At 41.3% G+C, this 12,510-nt stretch overlaps 1 protein-coding gene across 1 annotated transcript in view; it reads left to right on the forward strand.

The window, feature by feature from the left end:
- The first annotated feature begins 8,441 nt into the window (after positions 1–8,441).
- The window catches only part of FRMPD1 (FERM and PDZ domain containing 1), a 118,683-nt gene continuing 114,614 nt past the window's right edge, over positions 8,442–12,510 (forward strand). Inside the window, exon 1 of the mRNA XM_045515212.2 lies at positions 8,442–8,606. The gene's annotated coding sequence lies outside the window, so the exon portion shown is untranslated. The remainder of the gene's footprint in view (positions 8,607–12,510) is intronic.

A 12,510-nucleotide genomic window follows, 5' to 3' on the forward strand; every position in this document is an offset into this window, starting at 1 on the left:
CACACCTCTCCTTCCTCATTCCTTCAGGAGATGAACGTGGTCTGGTGTTCTCCAAATAAACTTGACTCTGAAGTCCACTCTGGACCCAAGATGAAGGAAACCAAGATCAGGACAAGGAAAGGACACTGGGACTTCAATAAGAGTTGCTCTGTGACAGATGCTAGCCAGAGTCCTCACTCAGCAGATGGGATGACCCTGCCCAGCAAGAGACATCTTCCAGAAGAGGGACCTTTTAAACCTCAAAGGATGAGTAGAATTTTGATAACTTTCACCTCACTGGCATTTGGTTTCTATAATACCCTGTTCTCTGTCTAATTTTTAGGACTTTGCTGTCTGGACTTTGTTGATCTCTTTCCAAGTAGGCTGTAAGCACCTGAAGTACAAGCAACACGTACTTTAAGCCTTCAAACAATTGAGGTCAGGTATTTATACATGGTGAAAACTCATGGTAACTACCCCCTGAGTGAATGAATGAATGAATAAACTTCATATCTGCTAAACTTTAGAATTAAAAAATTGGCAGCTTTGTATATTAGACTGAAAGGAAACTGCAAAAGAAATTTACCCCCAAAATCTACATATTTTTACATAGTTACTTATTTCTCTTTGTTTTAGTACAACTTGTTTTTGTTTGGCCAAATAAAAATCATTTAAATAATTTTAATGTATCATAGGCAAAGTTAAAGAATGAAATTTAAGATTTACTTGCTTTAACTTATTTTTAGCAATAGAATTATATTAAACCATATTATACTTCTAATAACTTTTTTCACAAAAGTATATGTTTATTATTATAAATATTATTTATAAATTATTGTTAAATATTAATTTATTAAACATGTTTACATTATTATTATAAAATTTAGAAAATACAGAACTGGAAAAACAAAGAAAATAACAATCCCCCATGATCCCATAACCACTATTGACATTGGTGCTAATCCTTTCAGCTTTTTCTTCTTCTATTATATACATACATAGCTCTCTCTCTCTCTTTCTTTGCATAAATATATACACTTATTTATATATTTTTAGCCAAAATGGATCATATAGTATATGCTATTTTAACTTGGATTTTCCATTTAACTTATATTGACTATCTTCCTATATCTTTAAATATTTTTCTAAACATCATTAGTGATGGCTCTATGATATTCTTTATATGGATGTACCATTATTTTGTTAATTAACCTCTGCCTTTGAGCATTTAGGTTGCTTCCATATTTTCCCTATAAATAATACTCCAAGGAACATTCCTGTAACACAATCTTAATGCACCCTTAAATTTTTTTCGATCATTATAATTATTACCTTAAATTCAGAGTTCTCAGTTTTTCCCAGTGACCCTCTTTTTATTTTTCTAAGGGAAAAAGCATTCTCTGGCCAAGACTGTTGGTGTCAGATCTCCAGACCTCTGGGAACTCCAAACAAGGGATGGGAAACTTTGTTTTCTGAAGAGATTTTCTTCCTTGTACTATAAGTTTTTATTATTTTGCATCAGGAAAAGTAAAATGTACTCAAGAGCTTAGCTTGCACTAACATTATTTAGAGTATGTAATGATTACCAGCCATCTCCTTGCCAAGGTTAGACAGTTGATTTTGCCACCATTCCCACCCCACCTCCATTACACAAAGACACACCGAGTATATGTTGGGGAAATGTGCTTATACACAGCTGGATATAGTTTCTTGCCTTTCAGTAGAAATGCAGTGCCTGTCATATAACAGGAGCTTAATTAATATTATCAATTGAAAGAAAGAGGAAGAAGGGAAGAAAGAATCTTTTATTGATTCAATGATCCACTTCCCACACTGTTAGACTTGCTCTCATCCCATGTCTGGAGACCTTTGCAAAAGGAGATGATCTCCTTATTTTTATCCTCTGCAGGAAAGAAAGATAAGGCCACCAGTATCCATTCTCCACACCCTGTCCCCGGGATTCTCAGGATGACACACCTGTGCAATCAGAGCCAACAAGTAGATACCCACAAGCACATTTTCTCATCTGAGAAAAATCACAGAGCTTCCTAAAGGAAGGAATACATTTTGCTCTTGTGTATCAAAGTTGAGTTGTTTATGTTGTTTATACAAATTGTGAATGAAGGAACATACCGATCTTCCCATTACATAATATTTAGAATTCATCTGGGGAGAAAAAAAGCCAGGCCTTAATATGTGAAACCTTATCCTAACCATTTTTTCCAGAGGATCTCCAAATCTCAGGTCTGGAATGGCCTGAAAGTCCATCCCAGCCTTCTCTGATGCTTGGTCCCCCACCTCCAACATCCCTGCTTCTGCTTGAGCATCTCCAGTGATGCTCACTTTACTGAGCAGTTCCATCCAACCTTGGATATGCAGCCCTTCTTGTTAGAGCCACAGTCTGCCTCTCTATACCATAATCTCACTCATCCCAGTAATGTCCTGCAGAATGGCAAGGGCAAATCTGATTATTCTTCGTCATGGCGTGTAAAGGCATCTTGGGTCTTCCTTGATACTTGTTTTCTCCAGGATAAAAACAACTTTTGCAACATTCTCCTAAAACTTTCCAGTTTTCCTTTACCCACAGCTTTCTCTTTTCTAGTTAGCAATGATGAACTGATTTACTCTGAGCTCTCTGGCCCTACATCCCCACCCCTCCCCCCAATGCCCCTGAACCAAAGGGGACATACTGGGTCCCTGGCAAGGGCCTCTGGACTCAAAGCCAGAGACTCTTTATTTCTTACTCAGAGACTGTCCGTAAACAAGAAGTGTGTGCCTGGATTATCTGCCTATTCCCTCAAGTCTCTCACTGTGGTGGATAGAATTCCCTGACTACCCATTCTAGTTCCTGGCTTTTGCCCTGTGGAATGAAGGCCAGCTGTGGGAAGTATTTAGGAGAGGCAGTGTGGCTGCAGGAGAAAAAGCATGGGCTTTGGAGAGAGGGTCAGGTTTAAGTTCTAGCTCCTGCTACTATCTGTTACCTGAACTCACCAAAATCTTAGTTCTGGGTCTTTTGCACGTGCTTTTCTTTATGATTAAAATTCTTTTTCCTACCTCTTCATCTGGCTAACTCCTGCTGTCATTCAGAAATCACCTTAGCCCCAATGTCACTTCCTTCAAAATGTCTCTACTAGTTTAGTTAAAAGTAATGTGCCAATGTTGGCTCCTTGGTTGTAACAAATATACCACAATGATATAAGATGTTAAAACTACGGGAAACTGGGGTAAGGAATATATGGGAACTTTCTGTACTATCTTTGCAACTTTGCTGTAAATCTTAAACTATTCTGAAATTAGAAGATGATTTTTAAAAAGTCTCCACTGACCTTGTAGTAACCTATAATGAAAAAGATTATGATAAGGATTATATGTATATGTATGACTGAAACATTATGCTGTATACTGGAAATTGACACATTGTAACTGACTATACTTCAATTTAAAAAAAAATAGCCTTCACTGAGGAGTGTCCAAGATGGCAAAGTAGGAAGACCTTGAGCTCACCTCCTTCCATGGGCATACCAAAATTTAAACTATTTACAGAGCAGCTATTAATGACAATGACCTGAAGACTAGCATCTTCTAAAGACATAAAGAAGAAATCACATGAGATGGGTAGGAGGGGAGGAGATGCGGTATAGTCAAGTCAAGACCCACACACTGAGGCGGGTGACCCACAAATGGGAAGATAATTACAGCTGCAAAGGCTCTACCCAAGGAGCAAAGAGTCCAAGCCCCACATCGAGCTCCCTAGCCCTGGGGTCCTGCACCAGGAATGCAAGCCCCCAGAACATTTGGCTTTGAAGGTCAGCAAAACTTACTTTTGGGCAGGCCAGAGGGCTGTAGGAAATAGAGACTCTACTGTTAGAGGGTGCACACAAATCTCAATGCTCCGGCGCCCAGAGCAGAAAGCAATAATTTGAAAGTAGGCTGGGTGAGACCCACCTGCTGATCTTGGAGAGCCTCCTAGAGAAGCAGGAGGCAACTGGATCTCACCCTAGGGACATAAATGCTGGTGGCAACCATTTTGGGGACAAGGACACTGGTGCTGGCAAGTACATTCTGGAAGGCCTCTAGTTTTTTAGTGCAGAACCCCGCCCCACCCATTATCAGGCTGGCTGCCTTAGGACCCTCTGAACCCCAAGTCACCCTGTGACCAAGCACCATCACCACAGGGCCCAGAACCTGGTCCCACCCACCAGGGCACCAGCACTAGCCCCAAGCCCCCCAAGGCCACACACTCAGCCTTTGGGACCCAGCCTTGCCCACAAGCAGGCTGACACCAGCTCCAAGACACTTTGGGTTCCTCAGCCAGCTAGCCCAGGACCCAGCCTCACTCACCAGTGGGCCAACATCAGCTCTGGGACACCCCAGACCCCACAACCAGACATATCAGGAATTGACCCTGCCCGCCAATAGGCCGAACCCATGGCCCTGCATCCATCACCCAGGGACCTGGCTCTGCCCACCAGTGGGCTAGCACTAGCCCTGGAACCGCCCCAGGGCCCTGCAGCCAGCTGCCTTATAACCTGGCCCTGCCCACCAGCAGCCTCCACACAGGCAGATCCTGTCAACCAACTGCCCTGGGGGCCAGCCATGCCTAAGAGAACATTCACAGGAGTCAGCCTGCCACAACAGAAGGGACCATGCAACCCCACACAGGGGGCACCGCTAAAGCTTATAGTTCTGATGAGAGATATTGCACTATTGGAACTCACAGGACGTCTCCTATAAAAGGCCACTTCTCCAAGATCAGGAAACTTAACCACCCTACCAAATACATAGAAATTAAAACAGCATACTAAGGCAAAATGAGGCAACAGAGGAATACACTCCTAATGAAGGAACAAGATAAAACCACAGAAAAATAACCAAGTAAAGTAGAGATAAGTAATCTATTGGATAAAGAGTTCAAGATAACGATCATAAAGACACTCAAAGAACTCAGGAGAAGGATGAATGAACACAATGAGGAGTTTAACAAAGAATTAGAAAATACAAAGAAGAACCAAACAGAGCTGAAAAATGCAATAACTGAAATTAAAAAATACACTACAAAATCTATGGGATGTGTAAAAGCAGTTCTAAGAGGGAAGTTTATAGCAATACAAGCTTCTCTCAGGAAACAAGAAAAATCACGAATAAACAACCTAACTTTACCTCTAAAGGAACTAGAAAAAGAACAAACAAAACCCCAAATTAGCAGAAGGAAGGAAATCATAAAGATCAGAGAAGAAACTAGAAACTAAAAAAACATAGAAAAGATCAATGAAACTAAAGCCTTTTTCTTTGAAAAGATAGACAAAATTGATAAACCTTTAGCCAGATGCATCAAGAAAAAAAGAAAGGGCCCAAATCAATAAAATCAGAAATGATTAAGAAGTTATAACTGACAGCACAGAAATACAAAGGATCATAAGAGATTACTACGAACAATTATATGCCAATAAAATAGACAACCTAGAAGAAATGGACAAATTCCTAGTAATGTACAATCTCCCAAGACTGAACCGAAGAAATAGAAAATATGAACAGACCAAGTACCAGTAATGCAATTGAGTCAGTAATAAAAACAACTCCCAACAAACAAAAGTCCAGGAACAGGTGGCTTCATAGGTGAAGTCTACCAAACATTTAGAGAAAAGTTAACACCTATCCTTCTCAAACTCTTCCAAAAAATTACAGCAGAAGGAATGCTTCCAAACTCATTCTATGAAGCTAGCATCACCCTAACACCAAAACCAGACAAAAATATCACACACACAAAAAGAAAATTATAGGCAAATATCACTGATGAACATAGATGCAAAAATCCTCAAGAAAATATTAGCAAACCAACTCTAACAATACATTAAAAGGATCATACACCATGGTCAAGTGGGATTTATCCCAGGAATGCAAGCATGTTTAAATATCTGGAAATCAATCAATGTGATACACCATATTTTAAAAATTAAAGAATAAAAATTATATAATCATCTCAACAGATGCAGAAAAAACTTTTGAAAAAAAATCAGCATCCATTTATGATAAAAACTCTTAACAAAGTGAATATAGAGGGAACATACCTCAACATAATAAAGGCCACTTTGACAAGCCCACAGCTAACATCATACTCAACAGTGAAGAGCTTGAAAGCATTTTCTCCAAGATCAGGAACAAGATGAGGATGTTCACTGTCACTGCGTTTATTCAACATAGTACTGGAAGTCCTAGCCACAGCAATCAAACAAGTAAAAGAAACAAAAGGAATCCAAATTGGACAGGAAGAAGTAAAACTGCCTTTGTTTGCAGCTGATATATATAGAAAATTCTAAAGATGCCACAAAAAACTACTAGAACTCATCAATAAAGCTGCAGAATTCAAAATTAATATGCAGAAATCTATTGCATTTCTGTAACAATGATCTATCAGAAAGAGAAATTAAGAAAATATCTTTGGTGAACAGATCACTTATTGTGGCGATCATTTTGAAACATATAAAAATATAGAATCACTATGTTGTATAACAGGAACTAACATAGTGTCGTAGATCAACTACACTTCAAAACAACTCATAGGAAAAACAAACAAATCAACTCATAGGAAAAGTGATCTGATTTGTGGTTACCAGAGGTAGGGTGTGGAGGGGGAAGAATTGGATGAAGGCAGTCAAAAGGTACAAACTTCCAGTTATAAAATAAATAAATACTGTGGATGTAATGTACACCATGATAAATATAATACTGCTGTATATGATATATGAAAGTTGTTAAGAGAGTAAATCCAGAGTTCTCATCAGATGGAAAAGTATTTGTTTCCATTTCTGTAATTTTGTGTCTATATGTGATGATGGATGTTCACTAAACTTACTATGATAATCATTTCATGATGTCGACTAAACTTACTATAACCATTATGCTGTACACCTTAAACTTAACACAGTGCTGTATGTCAATTATATCTCAGTAAAACTGAAAGAAAAAAATTTAAATAAATAAAATTAAAAACCTCCACTATCTCTCCTGTGCTGGCTTAGCTGCTGTTTCTGTGTCTACAAGACCTGCTCCTACTCCCGTCAAAGTGTCCAAGTCCTGAGCACAACATCTGGCCCTTGTGTATGTGCCCTCCCTCTCCACTGAAAAAGGATGGGAGTCGTACGCATTTTTTTATCCCTGATGCTAGCACAGTGCCTAGCAAATTGGAATTATTCAGTAAGTATTTCCTAAGTAAATGTTTGTTGTTAAATAAGTTGATTTTGGGGGATCGTATCAAAGCTTGTTGTACGGTAACCTGAAATTACAGGCGCGGGAAGAAGAACTAAAGGCCAAACGCCGAGGGCTTTTCTCGCGAGAGTGTCGCAAAAAGCGCGGTTTCCCTGTCGCGCCGAGCACAGCCCTGTGCGGTGGTCGCCGCGGTCTGCGTGAGAGGGTCTAACATGAAGTCTTTGATACTTACTGACCAGGTGAGAGGAAGACGGATCTGCAAAGGAGATCCAGGATGAGTGTCCAGAAAGGGAGGAAAGCCAGCCGCTCCGGAGAGAGAAGACGGCCGAAGAAGCTGAGCCTGATGGAGCGTCAGGGAGAGGAGCGCCAGTGCCCGCACCGCCAGGGAGAACAGTTGACAGGAACATACAGAAGCTGGATGCTCAGAGATGAATTTCGGAGAGAGGGCTTCCAGCACTAAGGCATGTGCTTGATAAGGCAAAATTGAAAGGTCATGAGGCTGAAGACTTAAAAGACGGTAAGCAGACACATGGAACACTGGGCACATAGTCTATTCCCTGAGCTGCAATTTGAAGATTTTATTGACGGAGTTGAGTACCTGGGAAATAAAAAGCTGCTGCTGATACTGTAAATGAAGAGGAGGAATTAAAAATAGAAAAAACGCAACTGGACCTATCCTTTTAAAATACAGTTGTACAATGTACAATAGTAACTCAATGCTTCATTTAGAAATCTGACTGAGGTTGGATAGGCCCCAGTTGAGAAAATTTATTAACTTGCTATCTTCCAAATTTGAGATGACTTTATTTTGTCTACTTTGAGTGAAAATCTTTATGTAGTGAAACTTTTACAAATTTCCTGTTTAAAGTCTGGTATTATTTATAATTGTTACTTATTTAAAAAAAAAAAAGAACTTAAAATTTCCGATATTGTAAATGACTGGTAGGCTCTGCTTGCTTATCGACACGTTGGACTTGGCAGACATGCAATTCTGGTTACACGTGAACATCTGATGCATCCCTACTCAGTGTGTATGTTTCCAAGAGAGTCACATGACACTCATTGCTCTGCAGGTTAAGAGTCCTGGGCCAGCCAAACCTTGCAGCCTGCTGGCACAGACAGGGAGGGTGTGGACTGTCTGTCAAGTGCACAAAAGCCAACTAGGGCAGAGAGCATGAGAACCGGTTGGAAGAAGAATGACAACACAGGGAGATGAATCTCCAGTTCAGCAATTCTAGTCCCAGCTCTTTCATTAATGAGCTGTGTGACCTTGGACAAGTGAGTTCCTCTTGGTAGGCTCCAGTGTCCATATCTGTAAAATGAGGGCTTGGATTGGCTGGTCTCTAAAGTCCCTTCCAGGATTGATGCTCTGTGACTCTGTGATCAGTGTGAAGACTGTGGACATCAGTGGAAGGAAGCAGGTAAGTGTGTATCAGGAGCATGTGGTAACTGGCCCATTGGTTCCAGGCCTTCAGCAGTCTTCAGGAAAAAGAAACCAAGCTAGGAGAGAGATCTGCTCTAAGGCACCCTGGAAGTAGAGACTTCTGGGGCACAACATCTCACCATTGTGACTAAAAGATCTAACTCAGGTCTGTCAGAAGGAAGCATTTCCAAGGATTGGAGTGGTGGTAGGTGAGGAGCAGAGCAGGGTTAATTTTCACATAGTAATAAAATTACCACATTTGGGGTAATTATGTTTATTGGCCAATAGTTTTTTATTGTTTCTTTGCACTGAAATTATCTAAAATTGTGTTGGAAATGATGCAAAGAGTACCACTTGGAACTTAGCTAGGGCAGGCATGATAGCAATGCAGTGTTTTCGAATGAAACTTAAGTCGGTGATTGAGATTATTTTGAGTTTGAGGCTGTGAACCATCAAGTCATAGAAATTCACAATTGCCTTAGCCAGGAAAAAAAAAAAATCCAGTTTATTCTGAACTTTACCTGTTTTAAATGGGTGGTAGTGGCTTTGATAATTATATTAAAGACTCATTGGGAAGGATAAAGAAAAGTATATGTATGCCTAGTTGAATAAATAAATCATAACCAACTGTTGCTAGTCAGTTAGTGCCAGTACTTGGCAGAGAACTTAGGGTGAGTAAAGAAGAAAATAACATTATGATTTTTTTAAATCCTGGGAATATTCTTTTGGGTCATGGTTCACTGGTGTCAGAATTTCTGAGCGGTATGTGGAAACTCCTGCCTTTGTCCTTGAAAGAGCTGGAAATACACGGCCACAAGGTGTGCTGAGGAACACGGGCTTCTGCTTTAGGGTGACTCCTTTCAAATCTGGTCCTTCCTTGGTGTTTGACCAAGAGTTTCCTCACCTTCTTAGAAAAATGCTTGTGTAATGATTCACTTGATTTCAGAGAAGGTAGATATATAATTGCTTAAACTCTTGAAGGTGCTTGGGTTTGAATCCTAGTGGACAAAACACAAGCCAGGTGTTGGTGTGGAGAAGTACCATTTTTGGCTCTCAGCATTGAGGTGGACCAGGAGCAAAGAATAGCCCCTCCTGAGAAATGAGGGGACCAGCCAGATGCAGAGAGAATTAAAGGAAGTAGGTCAAGCTTTAGGCTTCCAGGAAAAGGAGCCAAAACACAAAATGGTAACAGTTAAATTTACTAAGTACTTACTCTGGGCCAAGCAGGGTTCTAAATCATAATGATCATAATCAGAATTATACTATTAGTAGTTCTCATACCAACCCTCTGAAGCAGGCTCTCTTATTTCCATTTTCTAAATGGAAAACTCAGGTACAGAGAGGTTAAATATTCACCTACGGAAAATCAGGTGGTAATTGTACAGCCGGGATACAAACCCAGGAAGTGGGGCTGCAGAGTCGTGACTATGAACCACCTGTGTCCTGGTGCATCTATAACCTTTCAAGGTCGTATACAGCTCTCATTTTCTACCTCCAGCATCTGATCTGGACTGAGTAGGTAATAAACTTTGTTGAATGTTCCTGAACTGAATAAAACCAAGCAGACTCAGCTTGTGCCCACCCGGGGTCTATGGGAGGCTCTATTCTGCTCAGCACAGTACAAGAGAGAGAAGCAGACAGCTAGCCAGTCCCTGGGGGCTGGCAGCAGAAGCCTGGTCCAGCCAACTGACGTGGGATCATGGGCAGGATTCCCTCTCACTGCGCAGAAAGAGGGAGGAAAACCCTGGGCACACTGGAGCCCAGAGTGGGGCGGGGGTGGGGAGGTGAGGAAACAGCCTGCTCATTCCATAGCATGTACTGAGAACTCAGTACACCAGCCCCTTGTGCTGGGCACTGACCACTGCGGAGACAGAGTCGGATTGTGCATGTTCCATGTCCTTGAGGAGTACTGGGAGGGGCTGCCTATCTGAAAGGACCCAGGAAACTGCCTTAGGATCCCTGTCCTGCTTTGTAGGGCCAGAAAAGATCAACTCTAAATCCTATTGGCTCCCTTGTGGAGTTTTAAACATTCAGGTCATGCCACTAACTGGATTCAGGAGATGGGTTATAGAACTTTCAGACCCCTGGGTGAACATTCTAGATGAAGAATGTAGGGGCTAAGGTGGTGGTGAGGCCGGGTAGACGAGAACTTGCAAAAGGACTCTGGGATTAAAATGGCTAGAGAGATTGTTGGATGAGAGAAAGGAGAAAAAGAACGATACCTGTTCTTGTGTTCATAAACATTAGGATCTGTTTACCTCAGTAGGGAGGAGAGGGCGTTTATCCTCTGTGTTAGCCATGGAACCTTCTTTTGGGTCAGGTCTCTTGAGTGATAAAGCGGTTCTGGTTGGCAAGGGGCTTGGTCGGTGACGAGCGATGCAGGCGATGTCTGGTTTGCCTGGACCGTCCCAGTTTATGCTTGCTGTACTGGTGCATTGTTTATGTTGCCTTGTTTCACTTTAAAAAGCATCCTGGTTTGTATGATAAAATTTTATGGTCTTGCTTCCCATGGACAAAAAACACTTGCATTTTTCTGGTGGGCCTGAGTTGTGAATTTTAAGGGTAAAAAGATACTGGGGTGTAAACACCTCTTGCTAGACAGCTTTTTCCTTTGTCACCACCATGCCTTGAATATGGACAGAACTCTGTCCTTTCCCCCCTTAGCTTGGCTGGAAATATATAAAACTAAAATTTGCTTTTAAAATTAATGGATGTAAAATTATTGGAAAGTGAAAAAAAAACTTCTTTAAAATAGAAAAACGGGCACAGGGTACAAATTCATTAAGTTTTTGCCATAGATCAATTTTGACCGGTTCTATTTAGAGTTAACAGTTCTTGGATCTTTTAGCTTTTCTCCACCTAGAGTTCTGGGGCACACAGCTGGACCAAGGCTGGAGTGGGGTGCCAGTAGGGAACCACAGATGTTGGGGCAGCCCCTCAGCCTCTCACATGTCCTGCTTTCCTATAGGACCCTAGTCCTCCGGGGGGAGGGGGCAGAGGGAGTTATTCTCTCATGCGGTGCCACCTCTGGAGATCTGCTTGAAGCATAGTCACTGTGAATGTAGCGATTATTAGAAACTTGCAGAATAATCAAGGAGAAGGAATGAAATTGGTATTTCATGAAGTTTAACTGAGCATCGCCATGCTCATTAGCAGCAATCAGCTCAGTTTATGTGGCCTTGGTTACAGATGGAAGGAAATGAGGATTGGGGGAAGGAGCCTTTCTTGTGTGTCCTTTGCCCTCTCTCTCTCCCCTCACTGGGGCTCCTGTGTCTGTGTTGTTGTGCTGCTGTTGCTAAATCCATCAAACGAGACCTGTGACTGTATGTGACCTTAGTCATCTGTTTGTTACAGAAGCAGTTTTGGACTGTTTGAACTGCTTCATCACCTCTTTCCTTTGGAAGCAGATGGAGAGTAGGAGGAATATTAATAGATAATTATTGAGCATTAGGCCTGACATAGATGTTGAAGAGAATTACAGGGTCAAGGAATTAGAGTCCAAATTCAAGGAGATGTAAAAAGAATGAGAAACCTCTAACACTGTTCAGGTTTTGACGTTGGAAGCGCATTGCTTCAAAGATCTAGAAGCGTGTAGTAAAAACCACACCAGTTTCCCAACATAAAACAGCTAAAGATCACTGAGTAATAAGAGATAGCAAGGGTGTGCTTTTCAAGGAAAGTTCCCTAAGAAGCTTGCTATTTCAGGGAGACATGGGTCCTGGGTTTTGTGAGTCAGTTTTAAAAGGAGCCAAATGAGCTTATGACCAGTATTAATGCCTGTAGCTACTGAAGTTGAGACGGGGTTGTCAGTCAGTTCTCATGCTTCCTTCCATTTAAACTTTGTGTGTTACTGGGGGCACATGAATGGGCTGGGAATGTTTCCCTGCAGGGTCCTTGCTGAT

The sequence above is a fragment of the Camelus bactrianus genome, chromosome 4, assembly GCF_048773025.1.
Source record: "Camelus bactrianus isolate YW-2024 breed Bactrian camel chromosome 4, ASM4877302v1, whole genome shotgun sequence".
In the NCBI taxonomy this organism is placed as follows: domain Eukaryota; kingdom Metazoa; phylum Chordata; class Mammalia; order Artiodactyla; family Camelidae; genus Camelus; species Camelus bactrianus.